This window comes from Apium graveolens, chromosome 2 (genome assembly GCF_009905375.1).
Source record: "Apium graveolens cultivar Ventura chromosome 2, ASM990537v1, whole genome shotgun sequence".
NCBI lineage: Eukaryota > Viridiplantae > Streptophyta > Magnoliopsida > Apiales > Apiaceae > Apium > Apium graveolens.
The window spans coordinates 189,387,951-189,412,429 of record NC_133648.1 but is presented as its reverse complement, the minus strand read 5'-3'; positions in this window follow the sequence as shown (position 1 = coordinate 189,412,429).

Sequence of the window (24,479 nt, the reverse complement as noted above, 5' to 3'; positions counted from 1 at the left end):
TTGGTTTAGCTCCTCTTGCATTGCTAAAATCCAATCTGGATCCAATAGAGCTTCTTCCACTCTCTTAGGTTCCTCCTGTGAAAGAAAGCTACTATACAGACATTCATCTTGAGTAGCCCTTCTAGTTTGTACTTTTGATGTAGCATTCCCAATGATCAGTTCAAAAGGGTGATTCTTGGTCCATTTCCTTTGAGGTGGTAGATTAGCCCTTAATGAGGTTGCCTCAGTATTGTCATGATGTGAGATAGAATGTTGATTTGTTGAAACTCCCCCTGAGTTGCTGATCCTTTGAAAGGAAATGGGAGTTCTATCAACTGATGAGGTGAAGTGATTATCCGTTGACATACTGTGATCAACGGATGCTTCGTTATGAACTTCAACTGATGATGCACTTTGTCTTTCAACGGATGCTGCATTGCTTCTTTCAACGGAAGCTGAATTTTGACTTTCAACGGATGCAGCATTCTGTGCATTATCCAAAGACAGACTCTGGTTTCTTCTTGAGATGTCTTCTTCATCATTCTCATCTTCACTATCATCACAATATATCTCAATATTGTCAAATTTGAGTCCTTCATGATGTCCCTCATCTGTCAGTCCATTAATCTTTTTATCATCAAACACAACATGTACAGATTCCATGACAATGTTGGTTCTTAGATTGTAGACCCTTTAAGATTTTCCAGCAGAATAACCAACAAATATTCCTTCATCAGTCTTTGCATCAAACTTTCCTTTGTCATCAGATTGATTCCTTAAGATGTAACATTTGCAACCAAAGACATGTAGAAAGTTTAAAGTTGGTTTTCTTCTCTTGAATAATTGATAGGGAGTCATGCATTTTGCTTGATTGATTAGAGAAATATTCTGAGTGTAACATGCACAGTTAACAGCCTCAGCCCAAAAATAAGTTGGGAGATTTGACTCCTCAAGCATTGTCCTTGCAGCTTCAATTAGTGATCTGTTCTTCCTTTCCACCACACCATTTTGTTGTGGAGTTCTTGGAGCTGAGAACTCATGCATGATCCCATTTACTCCACAGAACATCTTCATGGTTGAATTCTTGAACTCTGTTCCATTGTCACTCCTAATATTCCTTACTTTGAAATCAGGATGATTGTTGACTTGCTTGATATGATTGATGATGATTTCACTAGCTTCATCCTTTGATCCAAGAAAATAAACCCATGAAAACTTTGAGAAATCATCTACAATCACTAGGCGGTATCTTTTCCTTGAAATTGACAATACATTGACTGGTCCAAAGAGATCCATGTGTAGAAGTTACAGTGGTTCATCAATTGCAGATTCAAGCTTCTTACTGAATGATACTTTCTTTTGCTTTCCTTTCTGACAAGCATCACACAGTCCATCCCTTGTGAATTCCACTAGAGGCATTCCTCTAACTAAGTCCTTTTTGACCAGATCATTCATTGTCTTGAAATTCAAATGGGACAACTTCTTGTGCCATAGCCAACTTTCAACTAGACTTGCTTTGCTGAGAAGACAAGTAATGGATTCTGCATCTGTAGAGTTGAAATCAGCTAAGTACACATTTCCTTTTCTAACTCCAGTTAGAACCACTTTATTGTCCTTTTTACTTGTGACAATACAGGCTTCAGAATTGAAGGAAACAGTATTCCCTCTGTCACATAGTTGACTGATGCTTAATAAATTATGTTTGAGACCATCAACCAATGCAACTTCATCAATGATGACATTTTCTTTTGAAATCAAGCCATATCCCATAGTGAATCCTTTGCTGTCATCTCCAAAGGTTATGCTAGGGCCAGCTCTCTCCTTAAATTTTGTGAGCAGGGTGAAATCTCCTGTCATGTGTCTTGAACAACCACTGTCCAAGTACCATAGATTCCTTCTTTGTCCCTGCACACAACAAAATCAATCAAGTTGATTTTGGTACCCAAGTTTCCTTGGGTCCAGCCTTGTTAGTCTTTTTCCTAGACTTCATTCCTCCTGTATCTTTTGACTTAGGTAACTTTGGGTCAACCTTGGTCTCAGATGTGGTTGGTTGAAATGTAGGGTTAGTCACAGAATCATTTAACACATTTGATTGAATTTGATAAGGCATAGGTTGTGCAAACATGTTATTCCACATAGGCATATTGTATGGCATTTGAGGCATACTAAATGCAGTAAAGTAAGGATTGTTAATGTATGGCATGTTTGCAAAATGTGCATGGGGATTCTGGTGAGACATAACAGGCATAACATGCAGAGGTGACATAGACATGTTAGGCATGGAGGGATTTGAAGGCATGGGAGCATTTTTAACAGATTTGCAATTATCAGATAGGTGATTAACACTTTTACAATGTACACATCTTTTTCTAGGAGCATACCTATCAGGTGTGTAATTGTTATGTTTATTAATCCCTACCTTCCCATTTCTTTTAGATTTTCTTTTAGTTACCTTCTTATCCTCAACCACTTAAGCCTATCTTTCAACTGATCTAAAGTCATGTATCCTATATTCACTTACTGACATCTTTGGATGTACTAGCTCCTTTTCTGACAAAGTTCTTGAGAGTTGAATCATTCTTTTTATTTTTAAAAGAACTTGCCTATTTTAATTGATGAGCCTTCAACGGATGCTCCTTTTCTTCCTTCAACGGATAACTTTCATCATCCGTTGATTCCACATCTGTTGACAATCCATCAATTAATTCTAACTTCTTTTTGTTTTTCTTCCAGGCATCCTCACAGAATGATTCAATTCCCTGAACCTTGGCAATTTGAACATCAACATCCCTAGATGTTTTCCAGGCCTTGATTACCTCTTGCTCACTTTCTAACTGTTTAGAAAGAATTTCTACTTTCTTAACAGCTTCTTCTAGTTCACTCTCGACAGTCAAGCATTTAAGTTTAATCTTTTCAAGCTCAATTACCTGACTCTCTAACACAGCATTCCTATTACTTAAAAACACATTATTTTCTTTGATCCTAGTGTTTTCTTTAGGTAGTGATTTAAGAGAAACACGCAAATGATATAATTCATTGGACATATCATTTATGGCTTCATTGCATTCATGTTTAGAAAGCTGAGAGAGATCAGTAGTAATTACCTGTGTAAGGCATATGTCATAGGCCTATTTGTATATTCGAGGATTCAACTCAACTCAAATAAGAATATAATAAGTAAATAGTGGATCGACCGTCAGAGAGATCTCGCAAAGTAATATCTGTCAAAGGATTCAGAAAGAAGGTTCATCTACAGACTTGAGGAGTTAATTCACTGGAAGAAGTTCAAGAAGTTGATCATGCCTCAGTGATATAAATCAAGATCGTGGATTTAATCAAGTGACAGAGATCTCGTCAGAGTATCATTAATTACAAGGATTTAATCTGAAGAAAATCAAAGTGTCAAAGTCAAGACATGAAGAAACCGTCACGGAAGTTAGTCACTCATGAGCCAGACAGTACATCGAGTGTCAACATTGAAGTGGTGGAATTGATTCATAATTTTCAGTGATTTTCAGAAGATCTGCAGAAGGATGGGTGCTGTTGAAGACTAGAATTAATTCTCTATTAATTAATTAAGTCATCTAATTTAATTAAGAAAATAAATTATATCTGCGAAGAATAATTTATTTATTAATTGAATTAATTGATTAATTAATTCTGAATTAATTTTAGGAATTTTCAGAATTTAAATTGGATTAAAATCTGCATTAAATCAGCAAGACAATTGAAAATGAACTAGCATGACAATCAGGATTGTCATACCGATTGTCATGCTAGGCCATTTTTAATAGTCTCACCGAAAGTTATACTAGGAGGATGATTGTCTTGCTAGTTCATTCTGATTGTCATGCTAGTTCATTCAGATTGTCTTGCTAGTTCAATCCATTGTCCTACCGAAAGTCTTGCCAGCTATAGGATTGTCATGCCAATTCAATTCTATTCGGCTGTTGATTAAAAAGAAGCAGAGAAGCAGCAACTCAAAACAAGAACACAGAAGTCAAGAAAAAAAAACAGAAAAGAAATACAAGAAGAAATATTTCATCTTTTCATCTACATACTTCAAGATTAAATTTCTAGATTGTAAAGTTAAATCCAATCCACTAGAAATCTTTATCTTGCTCTTGTGTAACAATCTAGCGGATTAAAATCCCTAGAACTTAATCTCAAATCGCGTTTAGCATTTGATTCTAATTATTGCAAAAATAGAAAAAGTTCATGTCGAATTTATTCTAGATTTGTGATAATTGATTTGAGATTAATACCTTGTAATCGATACAGTTGTTGTAACACCTTTCAAGTTTAATAATATTTTTATTTAACTTGAATTTTGTTTCACATTTTTTTATTCCGTATTTATTCGATTATTTGGTACTGTTTGTATTCAACCCCCCCTTCTACAAACACATTGGGACCTAACAATTGGTATCAGAGCCTTCTGATTAACGAACAAATCAAGATCCTAGACTTTTGCGATTTTTCAACTCCTTGAATTTTTATTTATTCAAAAATTCATAATGACTTCACATAAAGTTGGAACCGTTAAAATTCCACAATTTGATAAAGAGAATTATATCATGTGGAAGAAGAAGATGCTATTATTTTTACAAGTTGCAAATCCCAAATATTCAAACTTGTTAAAGAAGGGTATAAAAACTCCGATGGTTATTGAACCGGAGGTAATAATAGATGGTGTGGTGACTACTGAAGCTAGAACCTATCCAAAAGAGCCTGAAGATTTTTCTCTTGCTGAGAAGGAAGAAGCCTCCTTGGATGCCAGCCTTCAATTAATATTAATTGATTCCCTTGATCCCTTGATGAACAGACATGTGATGAACTGTAAAAATTCCAAACACATGTGGGAAACTATTGAGGTGATTAATGAAGGCACAGAGGAAGTTAGGGAGAACAAGTTGGACATCCTAACCTCTGAATATGAACATTTCAAATCAAATCCAGGAGAAGGAATTACTGAAGTGTTTGAGAGGTACAATGCGTTGATCAATAACCTGAACATCAATGGAAAGTATTATTCAATCAGGGAGGTCAACAAAAAGTTCCTTTTAACACTGCCAGCTCATCTTGAACATAGAATCACTGCCATTAGAGAAGCTAGAGATCTGAGTGAGATTTCTTTGGACAGGCTCTATGGAGTGTTAAAAACCTATGAGTTGGAGCAGATTCAACAGAAGGAAGTCTACGGGAAGGATAGAATGGTCAGCACATCTACTGCACTTGTAGCTGAAGGTCAACAACAACAACAATCTCAACAGTTAGAAAGAATGGTACAGTTTTCCAAGGGTGAGGAAAATGAGTTAGTAGCAGAATATGATCCCCCTACTACAAATCAATCAAGTGATGATTTTTATTCCTTGGAAGAGCTGGAGCAATTGGAAGATGAATCAATGGCCCAAATTGTCAAGAGATTCTCCCATGTCAGATTCAGGAGGAATCCCAAGCTTAAGTACAAGTCCAACTACAACAAATTCCAGAAAGGTGGATCTTCATCCTCTATCACCAGCAGTGGTGGGTACAAAACAGGGATGGTTGATCGAAGCACCATTAGATGCTATAACTGCAATGAGTTGGGACACTTTGCCACAGAATGTAGGAAGCCAAAGCAAGTAAGAAAGAACTCTGAAAGGGCTTATCTGGCAAAGGGAAGAAGCTGGGATGATACTGACAGTGAAGATGAAGATGAAGGAAATCTTGCTCTTATGGCTATTGATGGAAAAGCTTCATCGTCAAGAATAGAGGTAAAACTTTCTGATGCTGAAATGGTTTATCATCTAAGAGGTAACTTAGATTGTGCACGTCGTGATAATGAACTGTTAAGTTTAAAGATCACAGACCTTGAGAAAGAGGTCAATGAATTAAGACTTGTGCATATTAATCAAGACAAATTAAAAGAACAAGTATCTTTTCTAGAGAATAGAGTTGACTGTTATAGAAAACTCGAAACTATTCTCAAAGACAAGATCACCGGTCTTGAGACTAAGGTTAGAGCCTACTTCAATTCTTGTTCGAAGGCTAAAGAGTTCTACAGTAAGCAAGCTGTTAATCAAACATCTGGAATAGGATATGATTACAATGCTGCTATTGGAGAATTAGGCATAAACTCCCCTCCTCATGTCTGTGCTAAAGGGAGGGAAGTACCACATGTGCTTAAGGGTGTTGATGAACCCCTCTATAAAGCATCAATTGTTGAACCATTTGATGCGACCTCTTCTGTTATTCAAGAAGAAATACGTGCTGAGGATCATGCTTATGAGAAGATTGTTTCCAAGTCAAGTGAGTCGAAAGTTCCAGTCAAAGTTGTGAAAGCAACTGAGACTAACTCAGACACACATGAGTTGGATAACAATAATGCCATGTCTACCATGCATAAATTACCTGTTGTTAATCACTCTCATAAAGCATGTGGTGTTGCTAATTGTATGTCTTGTGCTTTTAATATGATGTATGCTTATTTTAATGGTAAGCATGTGTCTAATGATAAGACTACTCCTCGTCAGCATGTGAATAACAAGAAGCATGATAGGTCTAAAACTGCCAGTCCTTCGAAGGCTAGAAAGGAGACATTTGTGCCTAAGCTTAAACAAAAATTTGTTAAGGCTGTTTACAAGGTCAAATGTTCAGTCATTGAGAAAGTTGAGACAATTAAGATTAAAAATGTTGTTTTGCCTGACAAAGGACAGTTCTACAAGTATGCCGGGCCCAACCAAGTTTGGGTTCCGAAGAAGGGTTAATCCATTTGTGTTGCAGGGCATTAAAACAGGTGAAACCGGAAGTATGGATTCTTGACAATGGATCATCAAGACATATGACCGGAGATAGAGCCCTGCTATCAAATGTGGATTGAGAAAGCTGGCCCCCTGATTACCTTTGGAGATAACAGCAAAGGTTTATCTGAGGGATATGGCTGTTTGCAAGCTGGGAATGTTATCATTGTAATTTTGTATATTGTGCTAGGTTATTATCAGGAAGCAGTATCTAACATATAGCACCAGTGACGAGACTTGAGAATATTACGACATATCAGACACCTGCTGTACATTACACTTGGAATTGTACTCTAGTAAGATGTGTACAAGTGTACTCCTGTTTGGTGAGTCAAAAGAGGAAGTCAGTGCACCACAGTTCATGGACTTTGCAGCTGCAGATCTATTGGACTATGCAATCTCTTCTTCACAATCTCACTTTAGGTTGGTATGAACTAGTATACTGCTCAAGCAATCGTCAAGGACATGGTATGGCACTCTAACAGAAGTTGTAATTTTATATGAACTAGTAGAGTCGTCATATTTATAACTATTTTATCACTAGGCACAATCATATTGTTTTATATGTGCAGTGGTATATTGATTATGCAACATAACAATTAGTATCTAAAGTACTTGACAAGTATCGGTCAATGATATCTTGTTAACACTATGTTGCAGATATTCGTAAGCTTTTGACATGAATGAGAATTACTTAAACTTTACCCTAAGTGATCAATGTTTTATCCAAAAACTCATTCATATTGAAAAACAAAATTAAACTTCTTTCTACATTAGTGATTTCTTATTTCATGTAAAATCTTTTGAAATCACTATTGTAAATCATTTTCTCTCTATTACCATATATTCTGTGTTACAGGTTCAGTCTCCAATGACTTTCTTTCATTGACAGTCATGAGGTTGAAAACCCACAACATCTATCCCAGACTGTAAAGACAAACACAAAAACAGAACCAACCAACACTCTCTTACCACTAAATGTAGTATGAATGAGCGTGAGGGAGATAGTGCCTAGTGCACCACATAAGGAAGGTTCTGTAGTCAACCTAGTAGCTCTGTCTCATACATAGATGAGTAGTATTTAAACCGAGACAACTGCTAGCCCCAGACATCTTCTCAAAAAGATGTAATGGCTGAAAAGGCACAAAAACAGTTACTAGATTCATTCTCTCAACAGGGTGCATCAATTGAATTTTGCCTGTCGGCCAAGGTATCCTATGTAGTGTCACCACTTCAAACATAAACAATTCTTGATGCACAGGGAGAGGTTACACACACAAAGGATGAGTTGACGGAAATAAGAGTTTCGACCATTTTAAGGTCAGATGCGATTGTTCAAGGTTCGTTAATGGACCAATTGCCTTTACAGGTGTTAGGAGAGGATATTGATCCAAAAGCCATATGTCAGTGGTCAGTGTCTACCTCCCCAGGCTTAAATCCCCTGGATGCATCTGCGGATAGTGGATCTGACATAGGTGCAGATCGGCAACTTGTTGACAATGATTCAGATATTACCTGATGAGTCACAAGGAAATGTCTTCAGAGACATTAGAAGGGAACCTTGATCTTTATGCTAAATTCTTTGGATCATTGTTTACCTTCCCAGAATTCAAATCTGGAACCCTAAAAGGGAAACTAGCAACTTGTAAATTATGACTCAGATTTATCTGACGAGTTTAACAAGGATGGGGATTTGCGAACTCCCATTACACCACCTGTGACCTCCTTAAGGATGGCTCAGGTGATTTTCCTTGCAGGTACAGCTGGATTATGGAGCTATGAGAGAAGAGTGATACACTTGTGAGAATGAGTGTAAACACGAGTGGAGAGAAGAGTGAAACACATGTGAGGTACACTAAACAGAATCACACACTCACAGTGAGGAAGAAAGAGAAACTACTTGTTATTTCTTTTCCAACCAAGTGAAATATGAGAACTTCTTCAGACGACGGCAGACATTCCTTCACTAAGGGGGAGATAAAAGCTTAAGTAATAGTTTGGAGGATTCCTCAACTAAGGGGGAGAAATAGAAGGGAGGAAGAAAAAGATCATATGTACACTACACCACACCATTGTTGTTTGTAACTACGGATCCTATTGTACGGGAGAGGTGGTAAACACAAGGTGATTTCCTAGTAAGGGAAGAAGCTGTTAGGGGAGTACCATTGGTTTTTATCTGCGGATCCTATTGTACGGGAGAGGTGGTAAAACGAATGTGATCTTCTTTAATCAGTTGATTCTCATAGGGGGAGAAGCAAGAGAGATATGGGCTTCTCAACAGGAAATGTGGTTGTACAAATGAAGATGGAACTACTTGAAGATATGTTCAGTCTAGAGGAACATCTATTTGGAATCTGGAAAATGTTAAATCTAGTCCAGAACTTTTCTACTATTTCCTTTATATTTCTTTTTATATCTTTTTCTTATTTGTTAGTTGAGTTATCCTCTAGGTATTTGTGTGTTATTATCTAACAAACAAATAGGGGGAGATTGTAAGGCATATGTCATAGGCCTATTTGTATATTCGAGGATTCAACTTAACTCAAATAAGAATATAATAAGTAAATAGTGGATCGACCGTCAGAGAGATCTCGCAAAGTAATATCTGTCAAAGGATTCAGAAATAAGATTCATCTACAGACTTGAGGAGTTAATTCACTGGAAGAAGTTCAAGAAGTTGATCATGCCTCAGTGATATAAATCAAGATCGTGGATTTAATCAAGTGACAGAGATCTCGTCAGAGTATCATTAATTACAAGGATTTAATCTGAAGAAAATCAAAGTGTCAAAGTCAAGACATGAAGAAACGTCATGGATGTTAGTCACTCATGAACCAGACAGTACATCGAGTGTCAACATTGAAGTGGTGGAATTGATTCATAATTTTCAGTGATTTTCAGAAGATCTGCAGAAGGATGGGTGCTGTTGAAGACTAGAATTAATTCTCTATTAATTAATTAAGTCATCTAATTTAATTAAGAAAATAAATTATATCTGCGAAGAATAATTTATTTATTAATTGAATTAATTGATTAATTAATTCTGAATTAATTTTAGGAATTTTCAGAATTTAAATTGGATTAAAATCTGCATTAAATCAGCAAGACAATTGAAAATGAACTAGCATGACAATCAGGATTGTCATACCGATTGTCATGCTAGGCCATTTTTAATAGTCTCACCGAAAGTTACACTAGGAGGATGATTGTCTTGCTAGTTCATTCTGATTGTCATGCTAGTTCATTCAGATTGTCTTGCTAGTTCAATCCATTGTCCTACCGAAAGTCTTGCCAGCTATAGGATTGTCATGCCAATTCAATTCTATTCGGCTGTTGATTAAAAAGAAGCAGAGAAGCAGCAACTCAAAACAAGAACACAGAAGTCAAGAAAAAAAAACAGAAAAGAAATACAAGAAGAAATATTTCATCTTTTCATCTACATACTTCAAGATTAAATTTCTAGATTGTAAAGTTAAATCCAATCCACTAGAAATCTTTATCTTGCTCTTGTGTAACAATCTAGCGGATTAAAATCCCTAGAACTTAATCTCAAATCGCGTTTAGCATTTGATTCTAATTATTGCAAAAATAGAAAAAGTTCATGTCGAATTTATTCTAGATTTGTGATAATTGATTTGAGATTAATACCTTGTAATCGATACAGTTGTTGTAACACCTTTCAAGTTTAATAATATTTTTATTTAACTTGAATTTTGTTTCACATTTTTTTATTCCGTATTTATTCGATTATTTGGTACTGTTTGTATTCAACCCCCCCTTCTACAAACACATTGGGACCTAACAACCTGGTTGCTTGATGAACTAGTTTCATTTTCATCAGAATTAGCCATCAGGGCTAGGTTGACATATTCCACATCATCATCTTCATTTACCCCATCTGCTGCCCAATCATCTTGAGTGAGAAAAGCTCTTTCCTTTTGTTTGAGCAAATCAAAATACTTCCTTTTGTAATCAACTTGCTCAAATTTCTTTTTCTCAGAATTTGGCTTCCTACACTCACTTGCAAAGTGTCCACTAATGCCACAGTTGTAACATTTGAACTTTGATTTGTCCACCATGTTTTTGTTTGGCTTAGTGAACTTTGTGTTTTTCCTGAACTTCATCTTTGCAAACCTCCTGGACAGAAAGGCCAGATGTTCATCAATATCATCAGATTCATCCTGACTGGAATTGTCTTCATCCTCAGCAACTTGCTCTTTACCCTTGCTTGATTCTGATTTACATGTGCCAATTTTGAGACTTTGTATTGTCTTTCCCTCATTTCTGGCTTCAACTTTTTCACTGTCAGCTACAAGTGCAACTAATCCTCCTTTTCTCTTTCCCTTTTCCAACAGCTCATCTTGCTTCATCTCAAGTTCATAAGTCTTCAAAATTCCATATAATCTTTCAAGTGTGAAGTCCTTATAATCTTGAGAATTTCTTAGAGAAACAGTCATAGGCTTCCATTCCTTTGGTAGAGACCTTAGAAATTTTAGATTGGAGTCCTTGACTTGGTACATTCTCCCATACAGCTTTAATCCATTCAATAGTTTCTGAAATCTGTTGAATGTATCATTCAATGATTCTCCTTCTTCAAAGTGGAAATATTCATATTATTGAATGAGAAGCTGCATTTTGTTTTCTCTAACTTGCTCCGTGCCTTCACAGATAAGCTGCACAGTATCCCAAATTTCCTTAGCAGTTTGGCTATTGATGACATTGTCAAACATATCTTGATCCAGGCCATTAAACAAAATGTTCATGGCTTTCTTGTCCTTGTGGACCTCTTCAATATCTTCAACAGTCCATTCTGCCTTTGGCTTGGGAATAGACTGTCCAACAGCAACTGTAGCAGTAGCAGCTGTGGTCACCTTGTGTGGGATGTGAGGACCATTCTCAATGCAGTTGATGTAGCTTTCATCTTGAGAGAGAAGATGTAAATGCATCTTCACCTTCCAGTGATGATAGTTATCTCTTTCCAGGATTGGAATCTTTATACCAATGTCCTTCTTACTCATGATGTTAGCAGAATAGATCTTTAAACTCTCTGTATGTTGAGAGCTTGCTCTGATACCAATTGTTATTCCCAGTGGACTAACAATGAGATTTACAGAAGGGGGGTTGAATGTAAATCTCAAAACTTTTTCAAGTTTTGAGCAGTTTGTAAGACTAAGTGTTTGAGTGATCAAATGTGTGTGAATTGCTTGGAGCTGATGCAGACAGATATATATATTCAAACACAAATGTAATGAACACAAAGAACTTAAAAACTTTTCTGGTGGATTTGTTGTTCCACCAGAGATGTGTTATTTCAGAAAATCTGTGATTCAAAATTAAATCACAGCTGCTTCCTAGTACAAACTAGATGTTTTTCTCTCTTGATATTTCTAAACAGCTCAGGGAAAATTCATATGTAATTACTAGCTACTACTTGGTTTATATATCACCAAGTTTACAAGTGAAGACAAAGATAAAGTACAATAAGACAATAGTTCTCCACTTGCTTCTGTTCTATTTTTATCTAGTGTAATATGGAATTAACTGTTGACTTTCCATTTTGAACCAGACTAAAAACGACTGCTTTTTCTGCTGTTCCTGAAATAGGCTACCACATCTCTGTCAATCCATGTGCCTCTGTCAGCTTTGTTAACTGTCACTATCAACTGCTATGAGACTGAGCATCCGTTGAAGCTTTCATCCGTTGATGGCTTTATCCGTTGATGCTCTAGCAGTGCATCCGTTGAAGCTTTCATCCATTGATGGCTTTATCCGTTGATGCTCTAGCAGTTGAAGCTTTATCCGTTGAAGCACTTATCCGTTGAAGCACTTATCCGTTGATGGACATTATCTGTTGAAGCATTAGAGGCATCCGTTGAAGCTTAGTTTCTCATCCGTTGAAGGTCTTCAATATCCGTTGACACTTCTTCACTTATACAAAATTACAAGGCATGAAATATTTACAATTAGCCCTCCTATTTGTACATCCATTAGTAGTCAACATGACTGATTATCTCCTAACAACATCTAAGAATTACAGCTTGAAATCAGAGAGTGAGATGTGCTACAATACCAAACTTATTGCTAAGTAAGGCTACTCCTTCAACGGATAGCCAAGATGGTCTTATCCGTTGAGGCTACAAACACTAGATTTCTACTTAAGTGTTTTGCTGAACTTATCATCAACCTAATACACATATTCCTAACAGGAAGCCAGGAAAGGAGCCCATAGACGATTCCATTCAAGTACTCACTAAGCGTAGTCCAGGCAAGTGAACTCTCAACTTCCCTCTATAATTTTGTTCCTGTGATTAATTACCCTGTGAATGCATTACTACAGTTTCAACAAGATTAATTAGACCCTGACATCACCCAATGATTAGATCTTGAATTTAGTGAATCGCTTTCATACTTGAATTTATCCCTTTTCATCACCTATGTTACGACAGGTATTTCTAAACCCTATCTATATATAATTCTGTGTTTATAATTAAAATTTAAATTGTGTGGAATTATATATGTGGATGATCTGTATGACTGAGTGCCTATAAACTAAGTGTTTAATGTATTAATTTATATATAAAAAAATTTTGAAAAGAAAATCCTATCATTTAGTATTTTTAAAAGATAATCAAAAGTACTTCATTTTATATGAAAAATCAATTTTAAAAATCTTTTATCAATAAATTTTTAAATTTTATATCATTAAATTTCTAAAATCATAAGCTATTTTAGGATATTTATTTTGTGATTTATGGAGGTGCATTTATATTTATAAATTTTTTTATATAAATTAGTTGATTTTTAGATTGCAAATTACTTAGTTTCCGATGCATGCAAATACCCTCCAATTCAATTTAAAGGGCATAAGAGACAATTCTACCCCATTAACCTTCTTCTATCCACCAAAAGACTAAACTACCCTTGCATGCACTTTTGCTTGGTTATTGGAGAAGGGCAGTTTAGTACATTCCAAATTCCACTATTGAATTAGTTCATGATGAACCATAAAGAGAGGAGTTAACCCAAAATCACACTCCACTCAAGCTCATCATTTTCACTCTCAAATTTTCTCTCCTCCCCCTCTCTTTTTTTTTCATTCGGCCGAAGCCCCTTCCCCATTCCCTTCAATTTTTCTTCATCAAATCCTTGTCATTCTAGTGTAATTCCATTACCCATTCATATAATATACACTTTACAAGAAGTTCCATGCTTAGGAGATGAAGTTTAATGCTTGCATATCTTGATTTTATGTGATCTCCAAAGAGAAACTCTTAATTCATGTGGATTAAAGAGTTCTCTATGAGATATACTTTTTATGTGCATAAACTAAGTTTTTACATGAATAAAACTCTTTTTAAACATTTGCATGCTACTGATCTTTAGTTTTAAAGTCATATTCTACTTTGCATGTTAGAGATAGGGCATTATTTTCAAGTATAATCATGTTATATATGCTCTTCTTTTCGAAAATATACATGCATGTTTAGTTGTATTAAATTCGACCTTATATGTGCTTAAAACGAATTGTTTCCTTGATATTATGCTTGATCTTAGTTTTTAAAAGGTAGTGTGCATGATCTTTTGAAGTAGTTAAGTATTTTAAGTCAAATTTATTAGCTAATAACCCTCTTGTTTAGTCAAACTTGATTGAGTGATCATCTTGAGTTGCATGTTAAGTTTAATTTTGCATGTTGGTACTATAGGGCATGGATGATCTCCATTATTGGTTGAGGCCTTAGTTTAGAGTCTTATAGTAGTAAATTTTCCTTGGTTGAGATTTAATTCGTGGTTTTAAAGTGGGAGTTAAGGTGGAAAGGCTAGGATAGAATCCTGAATTTTTTTCCAGATTTGCATGTGAGTTTTGTGTTGATTTAGAATGGGCATTTCTTAGGCATTGTTAGGCCCAAGCCACGGGGAGTTAATACTTGGGGTATAATTGAGTGTAGAAGTCACAAATTAGTTAATACTTTGGGTATAATTGAGGGTATAATTGAGTTAGAATCATGTGTCATAAGTTAGTGCAAAACATGACACTTTTCTGTCTAGAAAATAGGGGAACATTGGACTTTAAGCTTACGCCCAAGTAGGCCCAAGCTAGGCCCTCGAGCCACACAAAGTTTGAGAGTTGCCTTATGGTTAGAAGAGTCTAGTGTATAAGTTTTAGAGATAAACTTGAAGTGTAAGGGTGTCAATTGTACTCATAAACCCATTGGTGTCACCCTGAAATAACTATAATGAGCAAAATCACTTCACCTTTAGTTTTAGGGCACTTATGAGTGAGGCCTAGGTTGACCACCATAGTTGTAAGATAGTATGAGGTCAGTAGAGTGTAAGGCCTAAGTCAGGGTCCATAAGAACTTGATGGTTTAGAAAAGCCACTTCGAGTTATGAGGACGATATTAAGAGTTTTGGCTAGTTTAGCATAACTAAGTGACTTGAGTAAGTGGAGTGAGATCATCCAAGCCTACTGATGCAATATAGTGTGTATGGATATATTATTATGTACTTAAATGTGCTATGTGAACATGAGTGTCTATGTGAACTATTATGCTTATAAGGTAATTTTAAGCCTTTATGTGTATATAGGCCTAAGTGCCAATGTGCGTAATTTCAGTTTATAATTAGGTTGAGTTAGTGAGTATATATTATAATGAGGATATTATTATTTTGTGTAGGCTCTCGAGACGAGGGTAAACTTTCCATTAAAGTCGAGTGAAGCTCCAGTTGCTCCCACATGCCAGTCAATTCAAGCCTTTCTCAAGGCAAGTGCTTCAACCTACCTTTTTGTTTATACTGCAAGATAGTGTTAGCCCAGCTTTTATATATGATGCGAGTATTCTAATTCACCTTGATATATATGATCCAAGTGGTTTCAAATCTATCTTTCGTATTATATGCAAATGCCATGAACCCTCAAGTGTCTATTACAAGTAGTTTAACTTTGCTTGCAGATTTCTATGCAAGTAATTCAAAAGTCATACCATGCTAATATACCAAGTAATTATGATGTAGATACCTGTGCAAGTTATACTCAGTAACCTTATCTTGATACCTAAAAGTTAGCTATCCCTTAAAAGTCGTTCATGATTTCTTGATAACCCTTTTCTTACCCCTAAAACATGATACCCTGTTATACTTTGAACTGATGCTCACCTTCTTTATATTTTAATACCTATGTCTTATCTGGAACCATTACCTTGAATCCAGTTTGACTTAGTTCCTTCATACTATCCGATAACCCTGTTAAATCTCATTGTCAAATTTCTTGTGAATAGAAACCTTGTAATTCTCATGATAAAGTATAGTCTAGTTGATCATGGCCTTTAAATTTAGTGGACCTATTCCCTGTGCTTCAAAGTTGATCTAGAACCCTTGATAAAGATGTTCACTGTTTAAGAAATTAACCGTCACTTGGCATCAGTTTTTAAAATAAAAAGTTAAAATTTGGATTTCCAGTCCCAAAGGGGGACAAATATTTTCTTTAGATAGTGGATCTGGACTGAGACGCAAGTCTTTTCCGCTCTTAATTTGTAGGCTTAAAAGTTGCCTAGGGATCCCATTAATGTTCTAGAACCCAGCGAGGTTCGGGATTACTTCGCGGCTGATCACCGGCTGTAATTCGTAGCTTCATAAAATGGTTTTTGATAAGGAAATGGTTTTGAATGGTTTTATTACAATAAAAGATGCCATCATCCTGAATGTTTATCTCTTGTTACTATATTGTTGAATCTTTCAATTCCATTGTTAATGTATTATTCTTGTTTATGTATATTATAGCGCTTGTTGAGCATTTGGCTCACTACTTGCTTACCCTGATATTACAGCTAGCATATATGGTTAGATTCAAGCAGACAACGTGTAAGACTTTTGATGCCGATTCGTATGTTCGAGCTCAGGTAGTTAGTGATTTTGTGTGTGAGGACTCGATATTGGAATCAGGTTGTAATAGTTAATAGTGTTGGGCCGTTCCAAACCCTAAACTATAAAGATCTTGGATTCAGATGTATTTACTTCCTTTTGTTAACTTATATAATTACTTGTATATTGTCCTTGTAAATGTTTGGGGTGTGACAGGTTTTGGTATCAGAGCTATGGTTTAGAGTCCCTGGACAGCCCAAATAGGTTATAAATGTATATAGGTTTATAGAATATTATACGAGAGTGTAGGTATAGGATATTCGAGTCGTTCGCTACTAATTCTCCTATATATATATATATCTATGCATTGTTTGGCAGAAAATGGCGCATTCCTCATCATCTTCTGAACCGTCTGACACAATTACTTTCTCCGTGTATGCTGAGTTGAGGCGTGAGTTCGATAGGCTTCAGGGCAAGTATGATCGATTGTTAGAGAGATTCAAGAACGTGTATCTGGACAGCCGAAACTATGAAAGAAAGCCTAAGGACCAGATGAATGTGAGACTTGAGACCTTGGTTCAGTACGTTAACACTAAGCTTGATGAGATGCCATCACACCGAGACCGTACCAGCCAGTATACTATCCAGATGATTGTGGACTAGCTCCAGTGCATTGTGAAGATGCCTCGTGAAGAGAAGACTATCGGACTCCGTTCTGATGGAGTGGAGCCTTAGTTCTTTCCATTATCTACTTTTCATGTCGTTGTATTGTTGGACTTTGTAGAATTCCCTGTTGTTTCCTTTAATTAAGCATATTATCCCTAGATTCAGACTCTATTCCAATCTTGATGTACCTTGACCTTAATTTTGATAATTATGCACTATCGTTCTATTTGCTTTCAATTGTTCTTATACTTTTATATGCATCACACTTATTATTTAATTTGAAACTTGATTGAATGAATATAATGACTTGTGACACCATAACCATGAAATTTTATGTATTGTTCATACCTGTTTTGATATAACTTTTATTTCAGGATCATGCCACCTAAAAAGAAGAACCCGATAACAACTTCTACCACATATCCTAATATTCTTCGACTTCTGGAAACCTTACAACAGCAAACAAATGCTATAGCTCAACAACAACTAACTCTTCAACAACAATTCGAAAACCAACATAACCGTGAACCACACCAACCACCTGATCCACCAGTACCACCTCGACAAATTGTCACTTTCAAAGCTTTTCAGAATGTGTATCCACCTGCATTTCATGATACCACTGATCCGGTAATAGCTAACACATGGATTAGGGAAATGGGAAGAGCTTTTGAATTGGTTCAGTTAGGAGAAGATCAGAAGACGCCATATGCTACTTACTTTTGAAAGGGGAAGTCATCTATTGGTGGGATTCAGTGAAAGCTATGGAAGCAAATCAGCCAATTTTTTGGGAAAGGTTTAAAAGGTTATTCCAGGAAAAGTAGTACCCTAAGTATATGCAGAATCAGATGGAGCTTAAATTTCTTGAATTGAAGCAAGGAAGTATGTCTGTATGGGAGTACGATAAGAAGTTTACAGAGTTGTCAAGGTTTGTGACGAAGTATACCAACACTGAGGAAAAGAATACAAAGAGATTCCAACAAGGATTAGAGCCTTGGATCAGAGATAGAGTGGCTATGTTTGAGCTTGATACTTATGCTGGAGTAGTACAGAAGGCTGCTCTGATTGAGAGTATTAGGATACAGTCAAGGAAAGAAAAGGATAACAAGAAGAGAAAGGTTCCATTTTATGGAGAGAAGTCTGAAGTCGGAAGGTCACAAGACAGGAGTGTGAAAAGGATTGGATTCTACAGAGGTGGAAATTTTTAGAAGAATGGAAATTTGAACAAGAGACAAGATTCTAAGGGGAACAACCAGTCAAGCCAAGGAAAAGTTGGAGAAAATAGATTTCAGAGACCAGAGTGCAAGCATTGTGGAAAAAGACATCCAGGAGTGTGTAATAAGTTGAACATGATATGCTATAGATGCAATCAAAAGGGACACTTGGCTAACGAGTGTAAGATACCAAATCCGGGAGTTACATGCTATAAGTGTGGGAAGGCTGGACATATATCTAGGGAATGCATGTCAACCGGACCAGTCAAGGCTTTGATGAACGTGGCAAGTACTAGTGCAAGCATGCCAGCTGAGGTATTGGCATTACCTCCACCATCTACCGCAACTCCGCAAGCGACAACAAGGTGATAACTGATAAAAAGTATTCTAAAAAGTAAAGTAAAACAAAACTATTTTATTATCTGAAGCCATACTTAAAATTCTATGTAAGCATTCTTTATATATACTACACATTTAACAAAAACACCTAACAAATAGATAATATTACCCCACTAACATCTAATCTAGAATTTCAAATAATACATTATCTAATAATTATTCAAACACTATTTTTAACAACCTAATCAAAATCAATCCAAAAAAACAATTCAAATAATTTTGAATTTTTATTTCCAACACTCCCCTCTTGATTCAAAATTTTTAAATTTGCTTGACCAGTGATGTACTTCCCATCACCTCCACCATTGTTGCAGAGCACTTCTCTCCACAATTTCTTTCTGGAGCCCTTCTCTCCACGGTTTCATTTGTGAGCCCTTCTCTCCACATTTCTTTATGGTGCACATAATCACCAATAACTCAAAACAAATATGTATTTGTTTACACCTTGAGACACATTCTTCATGAATCTGTAGCAGCACTACCATCTGTTGTCTTCCATTCCTCCATTTATTCGCAACATTTTTTGACGCCCAGTTACTCTATCGAACATAGCTCTGATACCAAGTGTAGAATTAAAAATACTCAAACATACATTTGTATGTTTAAGATGAAAGAACATAAAAACAAGTACTAATATTATTTCTCTCAAAATGAAATTTACTTGACGAGTGATGTACTTACCATCACCTCCACCATTGTTGCAGAGCACTTTTCTCCACAATTTCTTTCGGGAGCCCTTCTCTCCACGGTTTCATTTATGAGCCCTTCTCTCCACATTTCTTTATGGTGCACATAATCACCAATAACTCAAAACAAATATGTATTTTTTTACGCCTTGAGACACATTATTCATGAATCTCTAGCAACACTACCATCTGTTGTCTTCCATTTCTTTATTATTTTCACTACTCAAGTTTCTCCTTAATTTTTTTATCATGCTTCTCTTTCTTCTTCCCATGCTTCTCTCTCATGTAGACTTTTTTCTTGATACCTCATTAAAAATAAATGGAGAAATTTTTTGATGCCATTAAATATGATAAATAAATACTTAATATTTAATGGCATCAAAAAATTTCTCCATTTATATTTAATGAGGTATCAAGGAAAAAGTTTACATGAGAGAGAAGCATGGGAAGAAGAAAGAGAAGCATGATAAAAAAAATTAAGGAGAAACTTGAGCAGTGAAAATAATGAGAAAGATATCATGGCACAAGTGATTGTGAAAGAAATTTTGTTTTAAAAGTGTGGGTGATTATGTGCACCAGGAGAGAAGTGCTCCAGCAAACAAAAATGATGTTGATGAGAAGTGCATCAACAAAAATTGTTTTTGATGAGAAGTGCATCAAACTTGATAGTGGTGAGAAGTGCATCACAAAATGAAGAGATGGTGGTGAGAAGTGCATCACAAAAATGAAGAGAGGTACTTCATAAATTTAAGATTAAGGGGGTGATTGTTGGAATAATCATAAATTTAGTTATTAATTATTTGGGTTATTTATTTAAGTTATGTTTTAAATAAGATGTGTTTTGTTTTATCTGTACCAAGACTAGGTTAGCTGGGAGTTACGCAGTATTAGGAGTATTTGAATAAGTCTGGAGTGATGGAGATAATGTGGGAGTGGATCCTATTTACCAACCCATCAGCTCTATTAGTTAGTTTCATCAGTTCTATATATTTTGTAAAGCGTAACATGAAAAAACTTTGCACGTATTAATTATGTTTTCTCTCAGTTTCAATATATTAACAAAATGAGTATTTGCTCACAGAAGCTGTCTTATACGTATATATTTATATAGCCTAATTTGATTTAAAGATGAAGGACGCTGTTCAGAATTCTGAGGTGATAGCAGGTAAACTTTTAATGAATAATGTTGAAGCTAAGGTATTGATTGATTCTGGAGCTACTAGATCTTTTATATCAGAAACTTTCATTGATAAACTTAAATGTGATAAAATGACTCTGAACGAGGTAATAGATGTGGTAATTATGAACCAAGAGAAGATTCCTGTGAGTCAATTATGTCCTAAGTGTGAGATTGATATTTCGGGGCATAAATTTTCAGCAGACTTGATACTTTTGAAGTTAGGGGAGTTTGACATAATCTTAGGCATGGATTGGTTAGGGAAGAATAACGCCCAGATAGATTGTAAATCTAAGAAAATATATTTAAAGACAGAGATTGGAGAAAAAGTGGTATTTAAGGGTCAGAGGCAAGAGCGACTATTTCTTACAATCGTCCAGGCTAACAGATTGCTTAGGAGAGGTTGCGAATCGTTCCTAACCTATGTAGTGGATTCAGAAAGAGAGAGCCTCCACATGAAAGATATCCCCGTAGTCAATGAATTTACAGATATGTTTCCAGATGAACTACCAGGTTTACCGCCCGATCGACAGATTGAGTTTGAGATCAACCTTGCTCCAGGCATGGAACCAGTTTTGAAGGCACCTTATAGAATGGCACCAACAGAAATGAAAGAGTTGGCGAGCCAGCTACAGGAATTGTTGGACAAAGGAGAAGTACGTCACCATGGGGAGCACCTGTTCTATTCATAAAGAAGAAGGATGGAAGCATGAGGTTATGTATAGACTATCAGGAGTTGAATAAGATGACGATTAAGAACCGTTACCCGCTACCAAGGATAGATGATTTATTTGATCAGCTGAAAGGAGCTAAGTGTTTTTCCAAGAATGATTTAAGATCAGGATACCATCAATTGAAGATCAAAGAAGACGACATCCCAAAGACAACATTCAGAACAAGATACGGACATTATGAATTCTTAGTAATGCCTTTCGGGTTGACTAATGCTCCTGCAACATTTATGGATCTGATGAACCGGGTGTTTAAAAGTATTTGGACAAGTTTGTAGTGGTATTCATTGATGATATTATTATATATTCAAAGTCAGAAGAAGAACATATGCACCATCTATGGTTAGCATTGGAGATAATCCGATAAGAGAAGTTGTATACCAAGTTTTCTAAGTATGAGTTATAGTTAAAGGAAGTTCAATTTCTGGGACATGTTATTGGAAGTGAAGGAGTCAAAGTTGATTCAGAAAAGATTGAGGCAATTATGAGTTGGGAGAGACCAAAGACACCTATCGAAGTGCGAAGTTTTCTAGGATTGGCGGGATATTATAGAAGGTTTGTTAAAGATTTCTTGAAAATTGTCACGCCATTGACTAAGTTGACTAGGAAGAATCAGAAATTTGAATGGAATGCAAGATATGAAGATAGTTTTCAAGAGTTGAAATAGAGGTTGGTTACAGCTCCGGTACTAGTATTACCAGACGATCAAAGAGACTTTGTGATTTTCAGTGATGCTTCACATAAGGGCCTGGGTTGCGTGCTAATGCAATACAACAAGGTGATTGTGTATGCGTCAAGACAGTTAAAACCACATGAATTGAAGTATCCTACACATGACTTGGAATTTGCAGCTATAGTATTTTCACTTAAGATTTGGACACATTACCTTTACGGAGAAAGGTGTGAGATCTACACGGATCACAAGAGTTTGAAGTATATTTTCACTCAGAAGGAGCTCAATATGAGGCAAATGAGATGGTTAGAATTAATTAAGGACTATGATTGCTCGATAAATTATCATCCGGGAAAAGCGAATGTGGTAGCTGATGCTTTGAGTAGGAAAGAGAGGTTGAATATGGCAGCAGTATCAAAGGAATTATCTGGAGAAATCAGGAGATTTGAATTAGAACTATGTGTTTGAGGAAAAGCTGAGGAGATTTGTCATACTATGACTTTTCAGCCATCATTGTTGGAAAAGATAAAGAAATGTCAGGAAGAAGTGATAAAAAATGAGAATAATCAACTGACCGGAGAAGAGATTTGTACTCAAAGGGATGAACAAGGTATATTAAGGTTTTCCTCAAGAATTTGGATTCCTCATGTGACTGAATTGAAGAATGAGATATTGCAAGAAGCTCATAATTCTAGATTTTCAATCCATCCGGGAAGCACCAAGATGTACCAGGACTTGAAGCAGAACTTTCGATGGCCAAATATGAAGCAAGAAGTAGCAGAATGGGTTGCGAGGTGCTATACTTGTCAGAAAGTGAAGGCAGAACATCAAAGACCAAGTGGATTAATTCAGCCTTTAAAGATTCCAGGATGGAAGTGGGAAAACATTGCCATGGACTTTATAGTAGGATTACCACGAACGAGATCCGGATATGATGCTATATGGGTTATAGTTGATCGCCTTACGAAGTCGGCACATTTTCTTCCGATCAACGAGAGGTCTTCATTGGACAGATTGGTCCACCTGTATGTGCGTGAAATCGTATTACGACATGGCGTACTTGTTACGACCGGCATTTTATGTAATATTATTTGTGAATTTGGTATAATATTAAGTCAAATGAAAATATATTCAATGATTGTACGTTTGTGTGAGTGAAAATTTCTGCATTATAAATTTGCTTTGGGTAGTATATGATTTTTCAAAGCAAGAGTTTATTTAATTTCTTTATTTTTGATTTATAAGGAATATTCTAAGCTTTGGAAAAATCTTCTTTTAAAAGGCATTTTGTTCACAAATTTTGAAAATGATTTTATAAAGTCTCTAAAAATACAAGTTAATTTATGGTATAAATTTTATAATTTTTGAACTTGTATTTTATTTTATAAAAATAAATCATTATAAATTTTAGTTGTCATATTTATCAAATTACATGAATAACCTTGCATGCAAACTCTCTTCTATTTAATCAAAGGGCAAAGAAGACATTCTCAACCCCACTAACTCACATTTTGCTAACCAATTTACCCCTTTACCCTTGCATGCAAATCTACCTAACTATATTGGAGGGTTATTCTTGTAAAATCTCAAACCCACTCACATTATAGTCAAATCAATGCATAAAAACAAGTCCAAGAAGTGATCATCACCTCACTTCACCCCACCACTTCACTCTCTTCTCCCTCCCTCCTCCCTCACCTCTCGGTTTTTCCCCTCCCCTCTCGGCAACCACCAAAACCGAGCCCCATCCCCTTCTTTCTTCAACTCTCACTCAAACAATCATCTTATATCCAAGTAATTTTACTCCCTATATGTTATTCTTATATATATTTCAAAAGTTTAGAGTGAAAAACCTATGTTTTGACCTTGCATGGTGATGTTTTTGTTAAACTCAAAGTGAACCTCCTTGATTCTTGTGAATCTAAGGCTTTCACCATGAGATATAGTATCATAGGGTCAAGAATGGCTAGACATAAGAGTGTTACACTTATGAAATGTTGTTCTTACCCTAATCCATCCGGCCATGACTTGATAGGAGCCGAATGGATGGTGTTTTTGTTGCCTTGTTACATTTTTGTGTATTTTGTGATGATAACGTGAATTTTATAGTAAAAGCTTGATAAAATCCTTTTGCATGCTAGTTGATCATTTAATTGTAATCCATGTTAGGCTTGCATGTTGAATTATGACAAAAATTTATTTGGAAATCATGTTGCTTTGGCTTGAAAGATCCGAAAGCATGCATGCATGTAAATCACTTTTGATTTTTTTTGGAAGTTTTGATCATTTAGATTCATGTTGTTAGTGAGCCTTA